At 39.6% G+C, this 10,948-nt stretch overlaps 1 long non-coding RNA gene across 1 annotated transcript; it reads left to right on the top strand.

Moving 5' to 3' along the window:
- Positions 1-1,671: 1,671 nt before the first annotated feature.
- Positions 1,672-3,750, top strand: LOC123648217. The gene is made up of 2 exons (XR_006738525.1): positions 1,672-1,901; positions 3,595-3,750. It is a non-coding gene; the product is annotated as an uncharacterized LOC123648217 (long non-coding RNA).
- Positions 3,751-10,948: the final 7,198 nt, after the last annotated feature.

Here is a 10,948-nt window from a genome sequence, read left to right as displayed (position 1 = left end):
GGACTAACAATCACTGCCTTCAAGAGTTGCCGCTTCATTACCCTCTCTCCTTGGTTTGTTGAAAAAGTGCCCCATCTTTAGCTCTCTAAACCCAGACCCGAAATCCCAGCTCTTGGCCTGCTGCCTTTTTTTTCTTTTTAAATGAAAGCTGTGAAATGGCTGGGTTCTGGCTGAGAAAAAGACAGCAATGACTTAGTCTGACCTACTGTGAGGAAGCGCAAGGGTCAACCTCAGCTCGTGCATGAATGAGAGGCATTTATGATTATTGCAGAACTTGGCAGCAATTACAAAAGCCTGTTCCATGGTGGAAATAACCGTGCTGAATTTCCATTATTTGCATTTGCAAAAATAGAATAAAATTATTTCTTGGGTAGGAATGTTCTCGGTGACTAGCAACTGCTTCTCAGTCATTACTGCTCCTTTTACTCTTCATGTATTTTTCCCATGATGGCTATTGAAATAGTAGATATTTTGTACAGAGAGAACATTCATCACAGCACATTCTTGATTGAAGTTGAATCAGATTCTTCCAGTCAATCAGCCAGTGCCAGGGAGTAAATTAGGCCTTTCTGGAAACTGCACTGACATTCAGACCAACGTGGCTCTAATTTTCAAACTACAGCTTGGCAGGCCCAGGTTGTGGCAGCATCCTGAGACCTCGCATCTGGCTCTTTAGTGCCTGGGCAGGAGCTCCACGTTCCCCGGGGCGGAGACGGTCCCTTTGCAGGTCATGCTGTGCTCCTCTGGGGATGTGCACGCTGCGAGCGTGACGCTGGTGCTGGGCCGCGGAGACAGACACGAGGGTTGAGGGTTAGCAGTGTTCCCGGCCCTTTGGGGGACCTGGCGTGCCGGTAACACGTTTTGCTCTTCACAGAACAGTTGCAGAGCTTGGCAGAAGACGTCAGGTATCCTGAGTCCCGGACGGACAGCACTTTCCAGGGGTGTCTGCACAGGTGCGGCCACACCCCCTCCCCCACAGGGTCCCGTTTCCCGACGGCCCCTTGCGCTGCAGCTGCCTTCGCGTCTCAGACGTGCTGGGCGCCGTGCATGGGTCTCACGTGGGTGCGCAGTGCTTCCCCCGACTAATCACCGCGACGGCGGAGACCTGGTCTCGGCAACCTGTCCCTACCACCCAGTGTTGTGGATACGTGGCCTATTGCAGGTGTTCCATGAATCCTGTTGGTTAAGCTACTTGTTGAGCAAGTGGGTAATAAAACTACTGACTACTGGTGATGCAGGAAACTACTGAATACAAAGTGGGAAGAGAATGGAAACTTTTTCTAGAAAATCCATTAATGACCAGAATAGGTCTATGGTTATTTTCATGTGTGTTATACAACCATGAAAAATTGAGACAGGCACTTGCAAAAATTTTCCTATCCTCCCCACCTCCTTTAATCCCTTGAATTTTAATCACCCTCACCACTGAGGTCAAAGGTGTTTAGGCACCTGAATTGGATAATTTTAATTTTTTAAAATTTATTGATTATAAATGTAGTCTTTTGTTTACCTAAGAAACAGGAATACAATTGCTACTTCAAGTGACTTTTACTTTTTATTTTTTAATCATCACACAAGCACGCTCTAGTCTCTTACCTTTTATAATAAAGATATCCTCCCTAATCCTTATGGCTGTCAGCTGATTCCTTTTTTTTCTTCAGTGTAAAACTTCTGAAAGAACCGTGTGCTCACAAACTACCTCCGCTTCTAAGTTTCCGTCCACTCCTCAGACTTTGCTCTGGATTCTGTCCCTACGACTCCGCCAAAATTGCTCTTGCCAAGGTGACCAGGGACCTCCATGTTGCCCACTCCAAGGAGCACTTCTGAGTCCTCATCTTACATTGAGAATCTTTCTATTGCACCCGAAAGCAAGCCCAACTCAAATTGCTGCCAACAAAACAGTAAGTTATATTATTTAATAATTTTCTCCCTTCCATTTCTCTCCTTTCGGGCATGAACCAGATGTGGGTTAGCTGAATTAATCCTATCTTTTCTACTGTTCATCTCTTTGGCAACCTACTTGGCTTTATGAGTTCCTTGCTCTATCCTTCAAACCTTGTGTTGAATTTGTAATTTCAGATCTCATACTTTTAGTTTCTAAGTGTTGATCCTTGTTCTCAGAATATTCCTTTTTATTGCAACACATTCGTGCTTCATGGATGCAGTATTATGCCACAGTTTTCTGACGAAAGTAATTTTAATTAAGCTTTTTTCCCCTAGTCTCTGCATTGTCTCTGTTTTCTAAGAGTTGCTTTCTTCAGTTTGTGTGTTTCTGTCTCCGCTCATCGTGTGGAGAAATGTCTGCAAATGTCTCTGTGAGTCTAAGTAGCCCACTTCTGTTCTGTGGTGAGAGAGCAGAGATCTCGGGTGGGGAGCTGGCTGACTGGTGGCTTTGGGGTTAGAATAATTGGGTAGGAAGCCGGCTGTATCATTTGGCAACCCCCCCCCCCACACACACACACAAATGTCAACAGATAGAGGTCTTTTCTCTGGGCCATTTGGTTTCTCCTGAGGGATCCTCCAGACCCACGGGCTGCTATGTGCCTGGCTAAAGGCCCTCTCAGAACCAGGCAGAAGGCAGCCAGGAGTCTCATGGTTCTGATGGCAGATTTTAACTTAATCCTCCAAAGTTCAGCCTTACCTCTTCTTGTTCCTGGCAGTTGAGTCCAGATCTTGTCTGGCTCGTTTTATCCAGAGAATGAACCTCTAGTGTCTTGCAGTGGGAAAGGAGGAACAGGAGCGGGGTGGCATTCTAACTGCTCCTGCTCCACACTTCACACATTTTTTTTTTAAAGGCACAATCTCGCTCTGTTGCCTGGGCTATAGTGCAGTGGCATCATCATAGCTCACAGCAATTTCAGACTCCTGGGCTTAAGCGATCCTCCTGCCTCTGCCTCCTGAGTAGCTGGGACTACAGGTGCATACCACCACGCCCAGCTAATTTTTCTATTTTTGGTACAGAAGGGGTCTCTCTCTTGCTCAGGCTGGTCTTGAACTCCTGGCCTCAAATGATCCTCCTATCATGGCCTCCCAGAGTGGTAGGACAGCAGGCATGAGCCACTGTGCCCAGCCACTCCTCTTTTCAACCTTGTCCCTCATCCCCACCTTTCAAAAGAACACGGTGCCTCCACTCTGCTCGGCCTCTCTGGAATCTCCTGGCTTCCTGGATCGCACACAGACTCTCAGGGCAGTTGCCTCCACTCAGCTGTCGCTCACCCTCATGCATCTTTGACTTGTTGACACTTCTCATCTGTAATTTTCTTTTTTTTTTTTTTATTGCTTTACTGCCATGTTAGGGCTTTGGGAAGAGTTACACAATATGTAACTCAAAAAGGTCACTGGAGTTCATTATATTTTTGGAATAGTTTGATCCTTTAGGATTGCATTTCCACAGAAAGTCAGTTAGAAAATAGAAATTCTCCATTTTGCAGCAGTACCTAATTCTTTCTACAAAGAGTAAACATGAGGTAAGGGATTTTTTGTTGTTAATTTAAAACGTTACCTATTGAATAACATTTTGTGACATCCAAAGGAATCATGAATCCCCAGTTTCTGTTAATGAGGAAATTTATATGATTATTTCTGTTTTTTCAGGTTTGTCCAGGAGCATCTACTGTAGCTACAGATGTTTTGCCTCTGAAGTGCTCAAGTCTTTGCAGTTCTTTGTGAATAATAACAGGTAATAGTAATATAAATGTGCCAGGCACTCTTTTGTGCACTTCAAATATATTCGTTTAATGCATACACCAACCTTGAAGTAGATATAATTGTCTAATTTTGCAGATGAACAAACTGAGGCACAGAGAAGTAATTTGCTCCCGTTCACACAGTGAGTAGGCAGCGCCAGAGTCCTTGCTCTTAACCACTACATCATGCTATATTGCAGCAGCTTTAAGTTAAATCTTTAAAAATTTCACAATGAAACCACTTCTCCAAAGGAAACTTAAAATATTAAAACACCTGGAGCAGGAGAGTTCAAAACACAAATGCGTGTGCGCGCGCGCGCACACACACACACACACACACACACACACACACAGAGCCATGTGAAAGCAGCAGAGAACTGCGTAAAGCAAAAGTGTGAGATGGGCTGGCTTTTCCATTAGGGCACCGAATTTGGCTCTGAGTTTCCTGCCAACTAATAAAAATTGGGGGCAATTGAATTCTAGAAGCAATGTCTAGAATTCTAATAAAATAAAAAAGGCCTATGTTAGACATTTTAAAAAAACTTGTGAAATACATTCAGAAAAACACAAAATCAAACATATAAGTTCCTGAATTATTATAAACTAAACCCTCACTTAACCACCACTCTGATCCAGAATTAGAAATCTAACTGCCCCCCCCCCCCCGTTTCTTGTATATATCCCCCCTTCCAGTCCTAAAGTGTTCTTTCGTAAGTTGTAAATTGGAACAACTATTTTGGAAAACGTGTGGGCATTATCTACAAAAGTTGGCCATATGCTCACACTGTGACCCAGCTGATTCCTTACACAGCTGAAATATGCGTACACTTGAACCAGGAGACACACGCTAGAATGTTGGTAACAGCAGGATCCACAATAGCCAGCCAAAAATAACCCAAATGCCAGCAACTGGTGAATGGGAAAGTCGTGGTATATTCCTAAGATGTGCTGTAGTCACACAGTGGAGTACCATAGAGCAAAATGAAGGTCGGAGACCTCTGGTTAGTTTCACATTCACATCTGTAGAGAGAATACATGGAAGAAGGCCCCTCCTTGGAGAAAGTTCTTATGTTTTAATACAGCAGTCCCCAACCTTTTGGGCACCAGGGACCGGTTTCATGGCAGACAGTTTTCCCAAGGACGGGGGCGGTGCAGCGGCAGAGCTCAGGGGGTGATACGCAGCCCGTCTACTAACAGGCCACAGAACGGTCCCAGGCCACGCCCTGGGAGTTGAGGACCACAGTCCTCTTACCTAATCCAGGTACTAGAATTAACTTTCAAAGCCCACTCTGTTCAACCCCTCATTTTATAAATGACTATGTCCATCTAGGCACATATCTTGGTTCACGGTACAAGCTGGTTAAGGGGCTTGGCTAATGTTTAAAAAAAGAAAGTTGATCATGTAGTGACTAGATAGCCTTAATAATAATGATTTTCTAAAAATCAGCCAAGAAAAATTTCATTAACTAAGGGGACAAAAAAATGGCTAGGGCTACCCAGGGTAGAGATGGGAACTGGAGCCCTTCCAGTTCTTCCTTTACTATTCCAAAGTACCTAGGCAGTAACTGGGACCCAAGTCCCTTAAAAGAGCCCTCCCCTTAGACATGTGCCTCTTGTGTGATGAGGGGACTGTATCGAGTCAACTTCAGGAAAGGGTATCAGCTGGGCTTTATTTAAGCTAATTCCATGTTTAAGCATAAAGCCAATAATTTCCCCCAGTTTAGATGATCACAAGTGACTACTGAAATGAAAGCATTTAAAGACATTCCAATTTTAGAAGTCAACACTTCCAAACTATGGATATTTACACAAACAGCACGAATAAGTCCATTATTAGCACAAGTAAAGATGCCATCAAAATACTTAACAAATAGTGCTCAGGCAGACGCAGAAGTACAAGGTCGATACTCTCTGGATCCTGTACTCCAGATTATCACGTTATAACAAATGCACAACTTGCTGTGCTCCTATTTGAAACAAGCAAAATCAAGTTAATTCAAATAAATATCCTTTATTAAAGAAAAAAGGGAATATTGTTAAGCACCAAAACTGTATGTTGTTACATTGCATGTACAATAAGAGAAAGGTGATTGCAATACTTGGTGTACAAGTACTTAACTCTGAAGTCATGAGTGTAAAAAACACGAAATACAAAGCCATACAATAATTACAATGCAGAAAAGTTGCACTAAAGAGCAAAAGGCAACAGTCAAAACAATTATTGGAGATTTCATAGTATTGCTATAAATGCTTGCTTAGTTTTTTCTTTGTACTTTTAATACTTTAGAATGTTAATTGAGCATGTTTAAGTATTGTAAATTTGCAAGAGTTGGCATTTACAATACACTGTGCACACACTGTCCATTTAATGTAATGGTGTTAAAGCCATCCTTACAAGCCAAGCACACAATGTGCTAGTGTTTTGCTTCTACCTTTATAATATTGCACAAAGCTAGTAAAATGGTGAGTCAGTTTGCCATTAAAATTTTCATTTTCCCAGAAAGGCTAAAAAACATGTCAGTCTCCTTAGCCCTAAAGGGCATTATTCATGCGAAATGATCTGTAGCCTTCCATTTTCCATAAACTACATAATAGGGTTTCACACTTGGCAAGACATAAGCTATAGAGAAATTCAACAACAGTGGAGATTCTGTCAAAGTTGAAGTCAGAAGTCACCGCATATGGTTGCATCATCTACACCTCTTGGTTCACAAATGAAGGCAAATGCCACTTTCTGATTATCGAGACTTCTTAAAACCAACATAATTAGCATTGGGAAAAGGTGGAATAACTTGTTACACCCTTTGATAGTTAACAACAGAACATGCAAGTAAAAACAAAAAAAACCCCAAAATTTCCCTTGTTAAAACTGAACTCTACAACCAAAATCCATACCCTTGTTTTAATCTAAACATCGTTTTTCAAGGTCTTTTGGACACAGTAACAACTCCCCAAATTGAGCCACACTTAGTAGTACCTGAATTAAAACAAAAGCTTTCCCCTAGCCCTTAAAACAAATGACTGCTTTGAGATTTAGTGTGAAGTAACATTCACAAAATAGGTAACAAGTCAACCTCAAAGGTATATTCTGTACATGCCCATTAAGGAGGCATAATAAATGTGTTTGTAAAAGGAGGGAAACATTATAAATTTGGAGTTGAATCAATTAAATTCTACAAATGCCAAATTGTAGATTATGGTGGACAAAACAGAAAATTTTAGAATAAACAGATCTTCAAAATAGCTCACTGGGCAAACATTTAATTACATACATACACACACTGAATCTAGACTCCCTCCCACCTTTAAAAAACCTCTGTTTACATAACATGATAGTTTAGGCAGCAATATAAACTCATTTTGTAGGAAAAACTTTTAAATTACACTATTTATAGGATAAAAAATACCATTGCTTCATTTTACAAAGCAATTAAGCAGAGACTCTTCTTAATGTGCTTTAACTAAAGCGCACTTTGCAGCAAAGTTCAGAAATAACTACTGAATTGTTCAGTAGCACTAAATAAATGCAACATGCTCCAACAGTAAGGTGCTTTCATCATCTTACCCCCTCCCTCTTCCATGTGAAATAAATCTTGCTGGTCAGTCTTCTAACACTAAGCATAGTTCTTTTTCTATGCTAAGCAATAAATGGGAAATAAAATCTGTTTAAAATGCAAATGCACATTTAATTTTATATTATCATTTATATTCAGTGCAAGAATTAGGCAAAACTTTGAAGGTTTCTGCTTTCATTACCAAATGGTTACATCTTAACGTATCTGCAATAATCATTAAATGTTTTACAGCTGTCCTTTTATTTTTTTCTTTTTATTTTTTTACAAGTAACCTGGTAAAGTATGAAATTTCAATTCCCTGATAGGGCCTTTAAGGACCCAATAGTACTTTACACATTGGTATCTGATGTTAAGTTCATAATACTTCAATAATAAAGCTAAAAAAAAAACTATCATATTTAGGGAAAGAAAAGGCTTTCCTTAGGCTGAAAGCATTGGCTTAAGTTCATACAAACACACTCAGGGAATTTAATTTAAAAATGGAGTGTCAGGGAATATATAAAATTAAATTGTGTAATTGTACACTGGTCCCATTACAAATAGGATGCTGCCCATTAGTTTTTGTTCCACTGATTCAAGAGTTTTAATTCTTAGTGTCTACAATGTCCATTAAGTATGCTTTACAATTTGACACATCTTACAACATAAAATAGCCACGCCATGTGTTAGCAAATATTGCTACATAGTTCAACTTTGTAGATAGAAACAAGGATTTCCCCTCCCCTAACACTACCCCCTACTATATTGGGTAAGTGAAAGTGCTGAAAATTTCCTGTTTCCACCTTAAGAAAAAATCTCCACATTCCCTCTATTCCCACTATTATAGCTGGGTCTAAGAGTCTCATTAAAAATGCATCTTAAAGAAATAATTCGGTTCCCCAATGAAGAACAAAGGAATGATTGTTTTGATGCTACGTACAAACTAAGTAAGCCTATAAAATGTAAGCAAAACAATTGTTCTCTTTTAAAAATCCTCATTAGCCAGGCTTTTCTTCATATTGCTACACTACAGACATCTAGGACCTTTAATCATTAAGAATACGCTTTCTATGTGGGCTACACTGGTTATATACACCTAATTTTGGTTGCATTAGTATGAGAAATATTTGAATTTAACATTCAAATGTGCAGTAAAGTTAATCTCAAAATATCCCAAACTTGTCATCTACTTGTTTCCCCTATTTTCAATATATTGCAGTTGAGCCTAGATTGGTAAATTAACTTCTTAATTGATTCAGCATGACCAAGCAGCTGTTTGTGGATGAAGAAATGATATATTAACAGAAATATGTAACTGTCAAATATTTTGAACCATACGAAAAGTACAGGCTCACCTGAGGTCCACAGGCAAGTTTGGGAATGGAAATGTGGGCATCTGTAAGTACCATGATAACCAAACATATACAAATTTAATATTAAGGCCAAACATACTCATTTTACTGGGGACAAGGAAAAAGGGAAATTTAACCATGCATACGTAATTGACATGGAGGTTCAAATGGTAATTTTGATGAACAAGTAGACCCTAATTATTTGAAATTTTTAATATCTGAATAACTTCAATGGTTTGTGACCTACAGTTTTCTGTAAGTTTGTGCAAGTAGGAAACTCGACCTTCACGAAGGGAAATGGGTGTGTTGAGAACCAGAGAACGAGCACAGCCGGCTGCCAGCCACCGAGACTCTACTTTTTGCCTCATCTTCAGTAGTGTGAGGTAACCCTCGAGGAATGCTGTAACGGGACGGGCTGAGAGAGTTGTGTGTGCATCACTGCAACGGTTAACAGAGTCCTGTATATCCTCCATTATTTGCTAGAGACTTACTACAACATGGCTCAGGAAGACAGACAAGACCCTTGTATAAGTGAGCCTATTTTATAATGGAATCCCAGCTGTAACACTAAATGGGTGGCAATTCCCTCTCAACATATAAAGGTTCCAGTGTTTTTTGTTAGTTTAACACTATATCCTTCTGTATTTTTCTAAATTTGAATAAATGAAAAAAACTTGTTAGGAACAAGCATCCCAAAAACTGGATATATGAAATGTTGACACATGGTCACATCAAAATTGGAGAGCATAAAACTTACACATGATTTTTATAAAGGGTTGCAAATTTGCTTAAAAATTTTTCAAATATATTAACAATCTAACCAATCACTCTTCGGGTTAAAGAAGCATGCTTTAGGCCGGGCGCAGTGGCTCACGCCTGTAATTCTAACACTCTGGGAGGCAGAGGTGAGAGGATTGCTTGAGCTCAGGAGTTTGAGACCAGCCTGAGCAAGAGCAAGACCCTATCTCTACTAAAAATAGAAAGAAATTAGCGAAACAACTAAAAATAGAAAAAATTAGCCAGGCATGGTGGCACGTGCCTGTAGTCCCAGCTACCCGGGAGACTGAGGCAGGAGGATCACTTGAGCCCAGGAGTTTGAGGTCGCTGTGAGCTAGGCTGATGCCACGGCACTCTAGACCAGGCAACAGAGTGAGACTCTGTCTCAAAAAAAAAAAAGAAAAAAAGCATGCTTTAATACGTTAATATAGGCCACCACCAGCACCATCCCCTACCCTGTCTTGGGATGAAGTTTCAACATTAGATGTGTATTTCTGATCTTTCCAAACAAGATGTGGGAATAGTGCTGGGACTAAAACCAATATATTATGGAAATGCTATATAGAAGCTCCCAGTCTCATTAATAAACATACTACCAACACTTAAACAAAAAGATTTTCTCTCATTATAACCTGTTGGCAGAAGATTTTCTCCATAATTGTTTTAAAGAAAATAACATTTTAAAATGACAAGGGTATGAACACTTCCTTTTTTCTCTAGGAATACCAAATTCATATACATTGGAGGGTTCTTGCTGCAGTACTATTTTCTGGGTTTAGGCCAGAGAACTGCCTTATAAGAAATAAAGTTCTTTTTGGTATTTCCATTCTTAACTCCCTCCATATGAAGGGCAAGATCTTACTTATGCAGAATTACTCTCTACGGAGTACTATAAACTGGGTCCAACATATCTACCTTCATTCAAGTCCACAATGGTCCCTGCTGAAAATCCTTAATGGCCCCATTCATATAAATATATCCTTTAAGGACTCAATTATAGCAAATATATCAGTACCTAGAGCTGCGTATATAAGTTTAAAATATTAGTGACAATAACAAAGGCTCTCTCCCAAAATTCTCAAAGCATTTCAAGCCAAAGGGACTTTTCTGCTTATCTACTCTATTGAGCACATGCTTTTCACTGTGGAGCATAAAATAAAAAATTAAAATGGTGGCTGATAAAAAGGGTTAAGATCTTCATCCCTATTACTGAATCTTGATTTTTGATTCTCAATAGGAAGGTCATGTGAGTCATAGTAATCAAGCAATAGATAAAAAAAAACACTAAAAATAATTAGAAATATCAAGTTACAAAGTATTGCTTCTCATAAGCAAGGATGCACATAAAACTCAAACTATTATAAATTCAGAAATATTAAAAGCAATTTAAAAGCATGGAAATTTTTACTTCAAAACTTTACAAAGTGTGAGACTGTGGCCTTCTAAAAATATGCCATGTTAAATGTATCATGTTGTGGTGAACACATTAATAGATGTATCCCCATTGTTGTGTGGCTTTTCAGATGTTCATCATCTTTATGAAAATTCCTTTGGAGATAAGTAATGTGGAGATTTTAAG

The sequence above is a fragment of the Lemur catta genome, chromosome 12 (genome assembly GCF_020740605.2).
Source record: "Lemur catta isolate mLemCat1 chromosome 12, mLemCat1.pri, whole genome shotgun sequence".
In the NCBI taxonomy this organism is placed as follows: Eukaryota; Metazoa; Chordata; class Mammalia; order Primates; family Lemuridae; genus Lemur; species Lemur catta.
This window is presented reverse-complemented; position numbering and strand designations above follow the sequence as displayed.